Here is a 12,956-nt window from a genome sequence, read left to right as displayed (position 1 = left end):
CAAGGCAGTCATGAACAGCTGTGGGTTCGACTTGTCCCTCTGGAAAGTGACTCTCTTGGTGTTGACTAGTCCGTAAGTTTCTTCTTATTCTTGTTACTATTATTATTGTTCCTTTCCGAGGAAAAATGATTCGTTGTAGCGATAGAAGTGTTTGGTGGCTGGAGGAAAGGATGAGATTCAAACGCAGCATGGACAGCCTTCCGCTCTTCCGCCTTGGCTGGCCCTCACACTCCGCTGTTGGATATCTGGCAGGCTCGTGAAACTTCGGACTTCTCATACGGGAGCAGAATTTGTTACAGTAAAGTATGTACTGCAACCTTGCGGAAGATGAGCAACTTTGGTGACACGTCGGATGTATCCTTCCCTTGTAAACAGTAAGGGATACAAGTCGCATATCTCTAGAGGAAATGATGGACATGCACGATCACGAATTATCTTCTTTGTGTCGTGTTTCAAGCAGTGACCAAAAAAAAATGCATTATCAGGTACGAGGCGGTGATGAGACGCTCCATTAGGTAGTGAAGTGTTTTGTGTATACCAGGCGATTGTAAGGAATCAGCACAGTAAGATGGGACAATTTGTATCTGTGACAGAATGGCAGAAAGAGTTATCATGTTTGGACGTGCCCGTAATCACACCGTGGAAGTCTCCCGATTTGTTGGTGTGTTAACGCGGACAGTCTACATGGAACTGTGTACAACTCGCTGCCATGTACGATCGCGTAAGGAACAGCTTCTGTAAAATGATCAGCAACCGTAGCCGAGTGTCACGCCTCGCCAGTGATAATGATTTTCAAAACGGACAGGAACTGGCGCTCTCAGTGAATTCAGGTTCGCCTCAGCCAGATTTGTGGGTAAACACTGCGAAGGGACATTCTGAAGCAAAGTGCCTCGCAAGTGGCCATTTCTTACAGCGGTGTATCAATCTATACGTTTTCAGTGCGCCAAAAAAGCACAGAATAGACACAGTAGTTGGCAGGATTTTCAGATGGCGCAAGATGAGTGCTCTGGAGGCTTCACATTGCGTGGAAGGTGTAGTTCAGGATCTCATGTGTTCTTTGTATCTGAAATATGGGACAAACCACTCGACATTTGCAGAATACCTAACAGAACATGACCACAAACCAACCACTAGAGAAGATGACACGACAACAATTAGTATCGACAGTAAAAAACACCTCACCCTGTAAGAAAATTACCACACAGAAAACCAAATCAAAAAGGAAAACCCTCCTGAATGATCATGCGAAGCAATTCATTATTTACACTAATAGATAAAATAATAGAATAACGCTTCCAAAGAGGATTAATATAATAATACTATCGAATATAATAATAACACCACCCAACATCTTTACGCTCACTTATCCATGAACCCCTCCACAGAACATTGAAACGAAAAGTCAAATCAGCTGTCACCAACACTTTCAACCACTCGCTAACAGCTAGTACAACACCATACAATTCAAACAACCAACCTCCCCCAACAAACAAACAGACAAGAAACACTCTTCAGCTCTCTCTCTCTCTCTCTCTCTCTGTCTCTTTTACACACAGAAGGTATTAATATCACGAATAGAAGTTTGTGTTGAACATATACTTCGTTAGGTTGGCAACAAGTAGATAAACATGCCAAAGAGGAGGGAATACGTAATGCAGTTGCAATATTTACGTTGTGTAAAACAGTGTGCGACGAAAAAGTTGTATCGAGTCGCAAAAGAACAATAGTACACCACAAAAAGAAAGAGAAACAGTGTGAAGAAGGTCAGAACGCAAAGTTATGCTTATATGTCAGTAATAAAGCGGTAGTGCGACCTCCAGAGCACATGAGAGGAAACGAAGATCAGCAAATCGTAAGTAATTACCTTTCTATATAAAAAAATCACGATGTGAACTGTTTAATAATCTAAAACTAACAAAACTGTATCATTATATATCCCAATGAAGATGCCTTAGAACAAGAAAAAGGCGAAATTAAGTTCTTTGTTACCATATAAACCTATTACATTGTTTTCCTGTTTAATGTAAGATTTAGATGAATAAGCAAACGGACATGGCCCGATGATCAGCAAGTTAGATATGAAATTCAGCATTTCAATTTTACCACTACTTCTTCCTCAAAGTAAAACAAAATACTACGATTTTATGAACGCCTCCTTAAGTGAACCTTTAGACTCATCGTCATAAATCTCTGACGAGAGGTAGTCAGAAAGTTGTAATTCCCGCCTATGAAAATAGAGTTAGGTAATTAATTTATTGTATGTTTGCGGTTACTTGGCTGAAATGGTGGTACACACTGAAATGTCCTCCCCACAGTACAGTAGAACGCCGTTAGAGGATACAAAACGAAACCGCGCAGCGCATTGATAAAGTGGCGTGTCTGGAGGCAAATTGTTTACGGCAGCAGCGGGACTGTAGCAGCTGCTGCAATATTACCGTTGCTGTCTGTGTACGTGAGAGGGAGCGTCCCAGGGCGGCTAAAGGCTACGTTAGATAGGGTGTCCCTCATAAAACCTGTACGCCTCACACGCGAGATTCAAGTAACAATGAACTAACTAAAAAAGAACAGATAGTAGTAACGTTAAAAACATGTAGTTACCTGTTTATAAGATGCTGGAAGTGGTGACCATGGGCATGCAGGAATCGCTGACTTAATATGATGACGTTATCAACAACACGCTGTAATTCGGGAGGCATGGTGTTGTTAATTTATCTACTAATGTTTTGTTTCAGATTGTGGAGGATTGGCAGGATACACTTTTAGTGTATTTCATAAATAAAAATCACACGATGTTAAGTCCGGGGACCATGGAGTCATAGGTCTCGACTGACAAGTCTGTCTTCACGGAACACATTGGTGACGTAGGCCATACTTTGGGTGGATGTGTGGGCTGTTGCTCCAGTGGAATATTATATACAGTTACTCTGCGTCTGTTAATTGTACGTAGATCTCTAGAGACCTGGCCTGTTGAAGGGGTGACTGAAAAATGTGCGGTCAATAATGCGCATGCCGGACAACGCACACCATACATCTGTTTTCTCTGAATGGAGAGCTTCTTCATGCAGAATATGTGGCATGCTCCAATTCTGGAAGTTTACATAACCTGACAAGTGAAACCTAGCCTCATTTGGTATGAAGTAAAACAAGGGGTGCAAGTAACCGTTAGTAATTGATGTTAACAGCCAATTACAATACTGAACTCGTTTTTTTGCTGATTCTCAAATTTCAACTCTTGCTCCACACTTACAGGATAGGCTTTTAATTTCATGTCTTTTAGTACATGATGACACGATGTACAACGTACACCAACCTTCGAGATAGTGTTTCCACTTCATATGCAGTTCGACTAGAGATGATGAACTGGTACATGAGGCTTACTGGTTTTGTGTAGGACATACTGTATTTTACCATCTGTTGCATACATTTCACAAAACAAAACCACATTCCTCTTCCGCCATTTGAGTACTGGCGCAGATTATCTCGCTGCTGAGTAGTCTATACATACCATCAAAAACCAAACATGGGTGTCGAAAGCGAAGTACCTCAAGGTACGCCACTTTGTTAATGGGCTGCGCAGCTTCCTTTTCTTCCTTCTAGCGATGTTCTACGGTACTATGGGACGGAGATTTTATTTTGTACCAGAACTGTCAACATCTACCAGCAAACATAAAATAATTTTTATCTCTTCATGGTGATATACCACTCATACCTCATGTTGAGCATCAGACTGTTACACGGAAAACGCAAGACATGGTAAATATGGAGAAAAATGCAAGCGTTGGAGTAGTCCGTTTTACTTACGAAGAAGAGAATAGAGGTGTTCCGCTAATTTTTTCAGTGGCTAGAACACCGAGAGCCGTTTATGTAGCGGTGTTAATACGGCTTCCATCTAAGTACACAGTTTCCATGCAAGTGGTGAAATGGAGTTCCGGATTCAGAGTGAATATGCACACACAACACAACTGGTTGACTTATTCAACAGAAAAAGCTTCACACATTGAGAAACAAGTCAGTAACATATTGGTGCACCTTTGGCCCTTATGCAAGCTGTTATTCGTCTCGGAGCTGATTGATGGATTTGTTGGGTGTCTTTCTGAGGGATGTCCTGCAAAACTCTGTCCGGCTGGTGCGCTAGATCGTCAAAATCCCCAGATGGTGGAGGATTCTGCCCATAATGCTCTAAATGTTTTCAATTGGAGAGAGATCTGGTTATCTTACAGCCCAAGGTAGGGCTTGACAAGTACGAAGAGAAGCAGTAGAAATTCTCACCGTGTGCGGGCGGGCATTGTCTTGCTGAAATGTAAGCCCAGGATGCCTTGCCGTGAAGGGTAAGAAAACTGGGCGTAGAATACCGTCGACGTACCGCTGTGCTGTAAGGATGCGACGGATGAGAACCAAAGGGGTCCTGCTATTAAGAGAAATGGCACCCCAGACCATGACTCCTGCTGGTCGGGCTGTACGGCCGGTGACAGTCAAGTTGGTATCCCACCGCTGTCCCTGGTTTCTCCAGATACATCTTCTGTTGTGATCGGGACTCAGTTCGAAGCAGGACTCGTCACTGAAGACAACTTTATTCCAGTCAATGAAATTTCATACCCACGTATCTGGAGACGACCTGTGCAGCAGTCAGATATCAACACGGTTGTCGCCCGCGTTATGGCCCGACAGCCAGGTGTGATGGTAAGGGGTTTCAAACCCTATCTTGACCAGGAAAGTCGGCGGACCTCTACCCAATGGAGAACGTTTACAGCATTAGGCCGGATCCTCCAACCATCTCGGGATTTTGACTACCTAACGCACCAATTGGAGAGAATTTGGCACTATATCCTCAGAAGGAGATCGTGCAACGCTGTCAATCAACGCGAGGGTGAACAACTGCTTGTGTAAGGGCTAGAGGGGGACCAATGCATTACTCACTTGCTCAATTTGTGAAGCTATTTGGCTAGAATAAATCATCTAATTGTTCCGATATTGCAGTCATCTGTTTGTCTGTACATGTACAGTCTTAAACATAAAAACTGACCGCCGGCCGGCCGCCACAGAGACTAAGTCCGAGTCGTTCACTTAAGGTGGCCAATAAAACTGACCGCCCCTGACAACTCTAAGTCCGGCCATCTGCACAATCTGGCAACACTGTAAGATAGGAAAGTGTTGTCTACTTCCGAGTCGATATGGATGGAGTGAGCCCGTGGATTTGCGGTAACCTTCGTGCATTCTAAACTTAAAGTCGCATGTTCGCGTCCAACAGTTTTTTTTTTTTTTTCAACATTTCGGTCTAAAGTTATGAGTCTGATTGAACATCGAAGACAATTTTCTTAACATTCTACCCACCCGCAATAACAAGTACTCCAGAAACAATTCCGCAGGACAGCTCGCGGCTGCGCCGCGATCATAACAGCTAACGCTCGAGCGTTTCCTCGCGCTGCAGCGGCTACCGGCCACCGGCCAGACGCCACCCGCCGCCTGAAATCCGGCGCCGCCCATGTGAAGGCGGCGCCATGCTGTCAGTGTATGTATCAATGCCATTTTCGAATTTGAAGTTCTGTTATCATCTTGCAGTTAAGCATTGGATTTTGCGTACTTGAATATCATGAACTACAGTTAAGCATTGTAAAATTGAGTCGCAAGTGGAAAAAGGTGTAACATCTGCAACAGATGAGTGAATGTAGAGGAGGCAGCTAGAAAGATTTGAACTGTGCGTGGAGTGAGTGCTTTTGGGAAAAACACGCCAGAAAAAGATATTCTTGTTTCAACAAAGATCGTTCTGGCATGAATGATTTTCCACATTAAGGGCCGGCCGAAGTGGCCGTGCGGTTAAAGGCGCTGCAGTCTGGAACCGCAAGACCGCTACGGTCGCAGGTTCGAATCCTGCCTCGGGCATGGATGTTTGTGATGTCCTTAGGTTAGTTAGGTTTAACTAGTTCTAAGTTCTAGGGGACTAATGACCTCAGCAGTTGAGTCCCATAGTGCTCAGAGCCATTTGAACCACATTAAGGAAGTCTCGACTACTGATATATGTGACAGATTACCATTTTACCATCATGCGACATTTGCATTCAACACGCAAAGTTCAGAAGTCTGGTGTAGGAGTACTGCATGCTCTAATTCGAAACAACAAAAATCAACGGAGTGACTATTATTGAACGTCATCAGGTCGCTCATTGAGCATTCCTATGCAGTATTGTTACTGGTGACGTGTTATGATGCCTTTATCGTTAGCTTCCGAAGAAGAAATGAAAGACTGAGCCCCACCAAAAGACGTAGACTAGAGTAGGTGTAGTGTGAACATAATATTTTACATCTGATAGCTCCAAAAGTGTGTTTTGGGCTACGAATTCTGCCCCAAGGGTTGTGTGGAAGACAGCTGGAATCTGTTGTCAACAACTGAGACACCTTTCGGTCGCAGTGTAAGAAAGTCGAGCAACAAAACTACATCACCTATGCTACTGCATGATAACTCACCCTGTTGATTTGAGAAACAAAACTATCCATGAGATTGATAGGAAAGTCGTCTCTCAGACACTTGTATTGATAGGGAAGTCCTCTCTCAAGCACTTGTCCCTCTCGTCATATATTCGTAAAATTTTACCTTTCCCGCTCTTGATCGATTAACCGTCAAGGCAATTCATTTCTAGACGAAAATACTCCTAAAACTACACTGGTTTAATGACATCGTTAGAACCAGTGGGTTTCTACAGGCGTAGAATTGCAAACAACTTTAGCATAGTCAGATTGTTGTAGATATCGTGAAAGAAAATTCGGCTGCTGATTAATTTCTCTTTGATGATTAATGTTGCGATTAGTAAACTAATGGAAAATGCAATTAAAACATTCCCTGTACTAATACAAATTAAATTCAGCTTACTACAGAAACATCACGACGGCAATCTATCTTAATAAAGCATTATTTGTCTGTAAGACGATTGAGCCTATTTTAACACGAATTAGTAGAATATTACCGAGTTTTGACTTCGAAAAGATCTGTATTTACTTCATTACCTGTACCATTCGCAAGTATTATGAAAATGTGTCATTTCATAGATAAAATTATGTATTCACAACAACAACAAATATGTCGGCAGAAAACAAAAGTGGTATTATGAAATTGGTAGTACCGTAAGGTTTTCGCTCTGACAGCCTAAGGGTTACTGAAAGTACCAAGACGAATTTTGCTCGAGCGCTGTCTTACGATTCCCTTATTGAGTTTGTATCTGCGTGCTTGTAGCTCTACTACAAAAGAATAAAAAATCTGGCTTTCAGCGAGTCTAGAAAGGCGAACGACAGCAGCTTGCACCTGGTAGCCAAGCATGTTACCTGAGAAATGGTATTTTCCTAAAGTGGGAAGACATCCTTTTGTGGTTGAATTGTTGGCAAATATCACTCAGACGTGTGCCGTTGGTCTAAGCGTTTCGATGTGTTAGGATTGTACCAATGATTTTTCTACAGGTTTTTTCTGTCCCAAATAGAGAGTTGAAGTCTCCCTTTAGTATTTTCACGTAATCTTGGTGAATTTTGCTCATAGAATTTCGAGTGTGTTCCACAATTTTTCGACATTTTTGGTTTTTTTCTTATTTTCGATGCTGGTGGGGCCATGTGCATTGATGAGTGTTTATTTTTTACTGGGGCTCTGAATGAGCATAGTCATAAGTCGATTGTTGATGGGTGTGATTTCTTTGACAGAACTGATGATAGATCTGTGTTCGAGAAATGCCATGGCCAAGATTGGTACGCCATTCGCTACCTTTTGTTGTATTTTGCTCTTGAAGATGCAATGGTTTCCGTAAAGCAAGTTTTCACTGTCAGTGAGTCGTGGTTGGTGAAGAGCAATGATGAGAATTTTTTGTTGGTCGATTCCTTTTGTGACATTATTTAGTTTTCGTACTTGGATCAATGTACCAATGTTTGGTTTTCAAATGCATGTTTTCTGCTAGTAGGGAAATTTTCCAGAGATCTTCGATATTCTCTGCCGTGATAAACTGGCCTCCCCAGAATCCGAAATTCCAACTGCCGCCTGTCGACAGTTTGCACAGTTCATGTTTGCTTGTGTTTCATTGGTTTGGCCTGGGTGATTCCAGGACCGGACAGGACAAGAGGGTGTTGAAGCCTTTGGAAGCAATTATATTCAGCCCAGCCCATTAAGCTAACAGAAGGTGACCAGAGTAGCGGTAGTTTTCACTCAGACGTGCGTGGATTTTGAGTTCAACGGATTGACTAGTCGTTGAGGATTTTGTTTGTATTTTGTTCACCTCAAGTGTTTGATTTCCTCGGTACCACCCATATGGGGGAGTGTTTCCCCTATCGGCCCCACGGGTTTATTATTATTATATTTATTATTGTTATTGTCACTATGTCATCAGCAAATTCGATATGGTGCATCTACCCACCACTGAAATAGATGTGCATTGTTCGACTCAGTATTTCCATCACATAAATATGGGTTATAATTACGTTATATTGCTGCTAGTAGACATATTTCTCACTTTTTCTTGTGCAGTTGCTACCTGTTACTCCATCATAGGAATTTATGTGCCCAGCATTGTTGCAATACAGACGTTAAAATTATCCGATTTCTGTAATTTCATGTCGGTACCAGATCGTTCTAATCGGATTCAGTCAGTCAGGCTTAATTTGGATATCCGAATACGACTCTCATCATTTGATAGACTGGGTAAACCACACTCTTAATCGGACGGTTGAATCTAGATCACTTATTTATGACAGGGCCTGACTTCTTAAACACTGTGAAAAATAATAATACAATGTGATTATTACTAATATTTTATTTAAATATAAATATTTGAACGAACGAGACAACAGTTTATTTACAGGACCAGAGCCCCATCCACCACAGCGGAGCACTGCGAGATTGGTTTCAGGGCCAAGAGAACATAGAGCTGTTGCCGTTTGTTCCACGATCACCGAACATCAACCAGATAGAGAAGATGTGGCCAGAGGTAACAAGGTCATTGCCATGTGGACCTACAAATGCAAGCGACCTTTGGACGAATATAGAAAACGTATGGTGGGTAGTAAACCATCACGCTACACTGTCGACGACTTAATAAAACGCCCTACGCCTTCCAGAAATCTTACGTAATGATCGTGGGTGGGTTGGTTACTAAAAGTATACTCGTCCACAAAACCAATGTGGACAATTATCTGATAGTCGGTCAAGCTATGCTTTGTCGCAGCTCTTTAGATACAAGTCCATTTACTTTCAGTCTCCTCCTTACAATTCTTGCACTGCAAGGTAATTGAAAAATCTCATCCACTCGACGCCAACTGAGGAATTGACTGGTGCATGTGTTGTTCAACACACAGTAGTGGTCACCCTCACTGGAATCAATGACTGTGTGTGTAAGTGTGTGTGTGCGCGTGTTTTCGTGTTGACGCACAATCTGAATCAATACTATTAACATTAGAGAGACAACCAACAATAAATATTGCATCAAATATGACTGTGAAGTATTTTAATGCGATGGGAAGTTACAAACCGAATTATTACCCAACCCACGACCTGCATATTACGTTACGTTAAGTAAGATGTATTAAATCCTTAGTATCGTTAGCAGAGACAGAGCGCTCTTGTTGTCGAGGCTCGCGAGAAGTGCAGCTATTAGCAGTGCCCAATGCCGCCGCGATTTGTTTATGTTGGTTGAGCGTGGACACTGCAGCAGACGCTTCGCCATAAACAGAAAGAAATCAGCTTGGCTCTGACTGCAGTGAGCGGATATCACTGCCTGCGTGTTCTTATAGCAGCAAACGTGAGACTCTACTCACAGGTGCCATGCAGCAATTGCAACGGGTATCATGTCATTAGTCATCAGAATATTAACCAGTGATGAAATGTCCACTCTATTTGAATCCCAAGAAAATAGGAACTTTCTCACAAAGGAATATGAGGTGATATCAAAATTTATCCAACATACAAAAAACAACTGCAGGGCTTTCATGTATGCAGTATTAGCACACAAGGAAATATTATGTCTTGGATGCGTATATTTCATTTCCTCTTCTCATATTAACGCCCTTGTTTTAGTATGAAGTGAAAAAAAACATGAAAAAATAAAGTTCCTGAGAAGCATATCAGTCATTTCCTCTTCTCATATCATAACTTTTATTTTTGTATGAAGTAAAAAAACAAACAGTTTAAGTTTGTGAAGCATAATATGACACAAGATTCTTATCGTAGGCGCTATCGGAAACGCAAAAAGCAGGGAGCTGTCCATTCTTTTGTCCAACAGTCTGTCTCCTTTCATGCATTACTCTCGCTGGGAGATTCTTATTTAAGGACTTGTGGGCATCAAGTTTTTCAGCAGAACAAGCCTTATGTTATTGTGCTAATTATGGTATGGAAAAAATGCAACAAAGACGATTTCCCCTACAGCAGTGGGGATATTTGCAAATGTCTGTATTCAGCAATGACTGCCAGCTGCCATAACACTTCACAGAATCCATGCGGCAGGCAACACAACTGTGCGTGCACTTCAGACTTCATTCAGTAAGACGTCAGGAGATGGTTGAGAACTTCAAATTAACGTCGCTTTCCGAGTCGTATTCAATCCAGAATGAGGTGTTATTAAGGTAGTTGAGCGTTCTAGCAATTACACTTTTATAATTCCCATATGAGCATTCCGATAGCCAAAAGAACACGTTAGTGTGAAACTATCGGGAACTGCATTAATATCAAACTGCAAGAACTTGAGACAATATGTGGACTCTTCTCTTCGCTGGGTGACCTATTACTGTTATTTATGATTGTCTCCGTCCAAGGCGTAATGTAAATGGAACTTCAGAGGCGCTTTCCGCTATTCTAGACAAACATCAGAAACTTGTAATTGCCGGCCGAAGTGGTCGTGCGGTTAAAGGCGCTGCAGTCTGGAACCGCGAGACCGCTATGGTCGCAGGTTCGAATCCTGCCTCGGGCATGGATGTTTGTGATGTCCTTAGGTTAGTTAGGTTTAACTATTTCTAAGTTCTAGGGGACTAATGACCTCAGCAGTTGAGTCCCATAGTGCTCAGAGCCATTTTTTTGAAACTTGTAATCACTGCGAATTACAACTGCGTGATGGTATGGCTCAGGTTGTCAGTAGTTGTGATGGTGTTATGCTGTCAACCTGCTTACAGTAACGTTAATGGTGGCACACATAAATTAGCGCTGACTATCTACTTAAGTAAAGATAGTGTTGTGGTGTCGTCGCTTCTCTTTATTTGGCCTCAGCTTGAGTAATCCGATTTAACGAACATAGTACTCCTGAAACGTCCCCTTTTGAACAATTATACATAAGACTGTGCTTAACCTGACACACAATATTTTTTAGCGCAACGCAATCTGACTTTCAAAAATCCCTACAAAAGAATGGCCCTGACTAACATTAACCTATACGTTTCACAAATCACTTACCTCACAAAAATCTTCGTTACTCGAACTACTACAAAACAGCGAGCGCCACTACTGCCAGCTAAATAAAAGATTCAAACTACGGAAGGCACTAACTACTGATAGGCATATTTAGGAAATGAAAGATTTTAGTAGAGAACAAAATGGTTCAAATGGCTCTGAGCACTATGGGACTCAACTGCTGAGGTCATTAGTCCCCTAGAACTTAGAACTAGTTAAACCTAACTAACCTAAGGACATCACAAACAGCCATGCCCGAGGCAGGATTCGAACCTGCGACCGTAGCGGTCTTGCGGTTCCAGACTGCAGCGCCTTTAACCGCACGGCCACTTCGGCCGGCTTAGTAGAGAACAAACAATGTATTTACCTTAATAGTGTTGAAAAGTCATAATATACATAACAGATCATGTCATCCAGTCTTACAAATTTCCAAACTCCGCCATCTCTCTCCCCACATCCACCACTGCTGGCGGCTCACCTCCAACTGCGCAACGCTACGCGCTGTTAACATCCAGCTGCCCAACACTACAATGGCGAGTATTACAACAATGCCAACCAGCCACAGACTACACACAGCACAGCCAGTGATTTTCATACAGAGCGCTACGTAACGTTGCCAATAAGAAAACATAAACAGCCTACTTACATAGCCCCCATACTCCCCACAAAAAATTTTACAAATTGTTTTGGGCAGTGGCCAATAATGATTTGATAAAGTTTTTCGTAATTGTAGTAAGAAAGATATCAAATGCACACACTTATTAATACAATGTTGGTCAAAAGCTAAAATTTTCTCACAGTCCATAAAGACAGTCCTGATCATTCATCACAGTAAAATTGCAGTTTTTTTTTTTTCAAAGTCTGAGCAGTAAAAGACAATGCACACGGAAGTAGTGGATTTCCATGCAGTCTTGAAGAAGTAGTGTTGTCCTTCCAACGGAAAGACAGTGCTGACTCATGACATGCTGACAGGTAATGGGCCACAACAGAGCAAACCCACAGCAGAGTCAGTTGCAGTTTGGAAGAACATTGGTAGGTAGGTCACCACAGAGCAGACCCACTGTAGTCCTAGTAGAGATTATGGTATTGGTGGGCCACCAGAGGTGCAGACCCACTGCAGTCCTTGTAGAAATAATGATATTGGTGGGCCACCAGAGATTCAGACCCACTGTAGTCCTTGTGGAGACGGCCAGCAACCATCTGTTGCGACTGTGCAGGTGCACAATCACCATCGAAGAGTCTTGCGGAGAATATAGCAAGTCCATAACCACCACTTGTGCACTCACAAAGTTTTTGAAATTGTCCTTAGAACCAGCAATGCTGTTATCCAGTCCCTTGATGAATTATTAACACACGTGCAAACACTAACAGTCCCTACTTCTCACATATTGTCCATATACTATGACCAACAGAAACGTGTGCAGTGACATGGAACTTACAAGTTTGATGACCTGGTGTCAATTACAATTTTATAACATAAGAATACAATTACAAAGGTACAAAATACATCATTAAAGAACATAATAGTACAGATAACATTTGTAGTAAAACAGGC

Source organism: Schistocerca nitens, chromosome 2 (genome assembly GCF_023898315.1).
Source record: "Schistocerca nitens isolate TAMUIC-IGC-003100 chromosome 2, iqSchNite1.1, whole genome shotgun sequence".
NCBI lineage: Eukaryota > Metazoa > Arthropoda > Insecta > Orthoptera > Acrididae > Schistocerca > Schistocerca nitens.
This window is presented reverse-complemented; position numbering follows the sequence as displayed.